Consider the following 5000-nt stretch of genomic DNA (forward strand, 5'->3'; position numbering starts at 1 on the left):
TAGACAGATAGATACATACATACATACATACATACATATATAGATGCAGAAATAGATGCATAGATTGTCTATCAGATAGATACATATATACATACATACATATATAGATGCAGAAATAGATGCATAGATAGACAGACAGATAGATACATATATACATACATACATACATATATAGATGCAGAAATAGATGCATAGATAGACAGATACATATATACATACATACATACATACATACATATATAGATGCAGAAATAGATGCATAGATAGATAGAAAGATAGATACATATATACATACATACATACATATATAGATGCAGAAATAGATGCATAGATAGACAGATACATATATACATACATACATATATAGATGCAGAAATAGATGCATAGATAGACAGATACATATATACATACATACATACATACATACATATATAGATGCAGAAATAGATGCACAGATAGACAGATACATATATACATACATACATATATAGATGCAGAAATAGATGCATAGATTGTCTATCAGATAGATAGATACATATATACATACATATATATATAGATGCAGAAATAGATGCACAGATTGATAGACAGATAGAGATAGATGCATAGAGAGATAGATGGAGAGATAGATAGATGCATAGATGGTGGATACATACATACATAGGTACATACATAGATAGATTAATAGATGCATATATGATGAATAGAAAGACACATCCCTGCTTAGATAGACGCATAGATGGATGGATACGTAGTACATACATACAAACATAGATGCTTAAATAGATGCGCAGAGAGATGCCTAGATGGACAGATATGTACATAGAGGCATAGATTGATACCTACCTACACAGATGCATAGGTGCGTACATGTGTTGATGCTTATTACGAATAAATTGGGGGAGCGTGCATGCGCCTGCGGGGAGGGATTGGCGCCTTTGGGGTGTCATTTTCCGAAGCCAGAGGTGGCCGCGACCAACTGCGCTAACATGTCTTTCAGTCCGGATTGGGATGCGCTGGCCCCGGGCTACTCCATTAACTCGGAAGACGCTGCCCCATGATAACCGCGAGGGATTTCGGGGGTTAGTTCGTATATTATTATTTTTTCCATTCTTCTTAGTTTTTCAAAACAACAAAAGCAACTCTTCATTTCCCAGCAAGATTGCCTGCTTTCTCCCTTCTCCAGCTCTGAGAAGGCCTCAGAGCTGGAGAAGGGGGCAAGATGACAACGGTTCTTGCAGGAACATCCAATATGGCTATAAACTCCTCTTGATTCAATTTGAAACCCAAACCCAGTGGATGTGGTTTTCCGGTTCCGTCTCCAATTGCCTCTACAGCCTTTTAAAAAGTATCTCCTGAACAAACAAACAAACAAACACAAAACCCTGAATTTCCCGGCAGCGTGGGCTGTGGCTTACCCTGCATTGACTCAAATGGCATCCGAATATCAAACCAAAATTATACCAGCAGATAAAATCTCGATGTGATTGACATGTCTTTGTCTGCGTTGGATTGGATGGTCCTTGCAGGTCTCCTCCAACACTAGGCTTCTATGATAGTTATTTTTAACAGTGTCTGCATGGCCATCTGTCAGGAGGGATCAGATCGTGCTCTCCTTTCTGGCTGAATGGGGTTGGACTGGATGACCTTTGGGGTCCCTTTGAACTCTAGGATGATGATGATATTATTATTATTATTATTATTATTATTATTATTATTATTATTATTATGATGCAGAGGATGGCTAGCCATCTAGGATTCTATGATTTGTATTTTTGACAGTCTGGATGGCCATCTGTCAGGAGGGATCAGATTGTGCTCTCCTTTCTGGCTGAATGGGGTTGGACTGGATGACCTTTGGGGTCCCTTTGAACTCTAGGATGATATTATTATTATTATTATTATTATTATTATTATGATGCAGAGGATGGCTAGCCATCTAATTCTATGATTTGTATTTTTGACAGTCTGGATGGCCATCTGTCAGGAGGGATCAGATTGTGCTCTCCTTTCTGGCTGAATGGGGTTGGACTGGATGACCTTTGGGGTCCCTTTGAACTCTAGGATGATATTATTATTATTATTATTATTATTATTATTATTATTATTATTATTATTATTATTATGCAGAGGATGGCTAGCCATCTAGGATTCTATGATTTGTATTTTTGACAGTCTGGATGGCCATCTGTCAGGAGGGATCAGATTGTGCTCTCCTTTCTGGCTGAATGGGGTTGGACTGGATGACCTTTGGGGTCCCTTTGAACTCTAGGATGATATTATTATTATTATTATTATTATTATTATTATTATTATTATTATTATTATGATGCAGAGGATGGCTAGCCATCTAGGATTCTATGATTTGTATTTTTGACAGTCTGGATGGCCATCTGTCAGGAGGGATCAGATTGTGCTCTCCTTTCTGGCTGAATGGGGTTGGACTGGATGACCTTTGGGGTCCCTTTGAACTCTAGGATGATATTATTATTATTATTATTATTATTATTATTATTATTATTATTATTATTATTATTATTATTATGCAGAGGATGGCTAGCCATCTAGGATTCTATGATTTGTATTTTTGACAGTCTGGATGGCCATCTGTCAGGAGGGATCAGATTGTGCTCTCCTTTCTGGCTGAATGGGGTTGGACTGGATGACCTTTGGGGTCCCTTTGAACTCTAGGATGATATTATTATTATTATTATTATTATTATTATTATTATTATTATGCAGAGGATGGCTAGCCATCTAATTCTATGATTTGTATTTTTGACAGTCTGGATGGCCATCTGTCAGGAGGGATCAGATTGTGCTCTCCTTTCTGGCTGAATGGGGTTGGACTGGATGACCTTTGGGGTCCCTTTGAACTCTAGGATGATATTATTATTATTATTATTATTATTATTATTATTATTATGCAGAGGATGGCTAGCCATCTAATTCTATGATTTGTATTTTTGACAGTCTGGATGGCCATCTGTCAGGAGGGATCAGATTGTGCTCTCCTTTCTGGCTGAATGGGGTTGGACTGGATGACCTTTGGGGTCCCTTTGAACTCTAGGATGATATTATTATTATTATTATTATTATTATTATTATTATTATTATTATTATGCAGAGGATGGCTAGCCATCTAGGATTCTATGATTTGTATTTTTGACAGTCTGGATGGCCATCTGTCAGGAGGGATCAGATTGTGCTCTCCTTTCTGGCTGAATGGGGTTGGACTGGATGACCTTTGGGGTCCCTTTGAACTCTAGGATGATACTATTATTATTATTATTATTGTTATTATTATTATTGTATTGTATGACACAGCAAACAAGATAGACATGCTGGATTTCATATCACAAAGTCACAAGTCGAACACTTCCCAAGTGTCTAGGACTGTGTGATTATTATTATTATAATTATTATAATTATTACTATTATTATTTTATTGTATGACACAGCAAACAAGATAGACATGCTGGATTTCATATCACAAAATCACAAGTCGAACACTTCCCAAGTGTCTAGGACTGTGTGATGTATTTATTATTATTATTATTTTATTATGACACAGCAAACAAGATAGACATGCTGGATTTCATATCACAAAATCACAAGTCTGACACTTCCCAAGTGTCTAGGACTGTGTGATTATTATTATTATTATTATTATTATTATTATTATTATTATTATTATTATTATTATTATTATTATTTTACGACACAGCAAACAAGATAGACATGCTGGATTTCATATCACAAAATCACAAGTCGAACACTTCCCAAGTGTCTAGGACTGTGTGATGTATTTTCGGATGATGCGTGCAGATCCCAGTAGGGTGGCCTTTTGCAGTTGGCAGATCGTAATTTTGTCAATGTCTATTGATTCCAAATGCCGGCTGAGATCTCTTGGCACGGCCATCAGTGTGCCCATCACCACCGGGACCACCTGCACTGGTTTCTGCCAGAGTCTTTGAAGTTCAATCTTGAGGTCCTGATAGCGGTTGAGTTTTTCCTGTTGTTTTTCGTCAATGCGACTGTCACCTGGGATGGTGACATCAATGATCCAAACCTTTTTCTTTTCCACAACTGTGATGTCTGGTGTGTTGTGTTCCAGAACTTTGTCAGTCTGGATTCGGAAGTCCCACAGTATCTTTGCGTGCTCATTTTCCAAGACTTTTGCAGGTTTGTGATCCCACCAGTTCTTTGCTGCTGGGAGATGGTACTTGAGGCATAAGTTCCAATGGATCATTTGGGCCACACAGTTGTGCCTCTGTTTGTAGTCAGTCTGTGCAATTTTCTTACAGCAGCTGAGGATATGATCAATGGTTTCGTCAGCTTCCTTGCACAGTCTGCATATTATTATTATTATTATTATTATTATTATTATTATTATTATTATTATTATGACACAGCAAACAAGATAGATATCACAAAATCACATATTATTATTATTTGCATAGGATGGCTAGCCATCTAGGATTCTGTGATATGTATTTTTAACAGTCTGGATGGCCATCTGTCGGGAGGGATCGGATGGTGCCCTCCTTTCTGGCTGAATGGGGCTGGACTGGATGGCCTTTGGGGTGTCTCCCCAGTCTAGGATTCTGTGATTTCCCAGCAGCCCAATTCCTCGAAATCTCTTAAGCCTGTCTAGTGAGGATGGAGGACACAATGATTGACCAGGAAGGCTTATGAGCCGGAGAGCGTGGATGAGGAGATAAGTGGATGAGTGGCCACACCAGGCATTGGCTTCCCATTGGCCGGATTAGACCCCTTTCCCTTGATCCGAGACCCAGATCGGCTGGCCTCCCCCTTCGCCCTTCTGGCCCGGCTTTGCCTCTCGGACGGACGGGAAATCGGACAAGCCGTCTGGGCAGCGGCTGGGTCACTCACCTGCCTATTTTTATCCCCTGCTTCCTCTTTCCATCCCGCCTCTGGGCCTCCTTTTACTCATGACACCTTCGTGACTTGAGTTTGGATGGGATTTTAATCAATCA

General features: G+C 38.9%; 1 protein-coding gene across 2 annotated transcripts in view; it reads left to right on the forward strand.

Annotated features, from left to right (window-relative positions):
• Positions 1 to 5000, forward strand: part of spns2 (SPNS lysolipid transporter 2, sphingosine-1-phosphate) — a 76159-nt gene that overhangs the window by 56948 nt on the left and 14211 nt on the right. The window contains exon 12 of one of the 2 annotated variants that reach the window (XR_010000321.1): positions 1001 to 1082. The exons of the other annotated variant lie outside the window; for it this stretch is intronic. The gene's annotated coding sequence lies outside the window, so the exon portion shown is untranslated. The remainder of the gene's footprint in view (positions 1 to 1000; positions 1083 to 5000) is intronic. 2 annotated transcript variants of the gene reach the window in all.

Source organism: Anolis carolinensis, unplaced genomic scaffold, assembly GCF_035594765.1.
Source record: "Anolis carolinensis isolate JA03-04 unplaced genomic scaffold, rAnoCar3.1.pri scaffold_7, whole genome shotgun sequence".
NCBI classification, from domain to species: domain Eukaryota; kingdom Metazoa; phylum Chordata; class Lepidosauria; order Squamata; family Dactyloidae; genus Anolis; species Anolis carolinensis.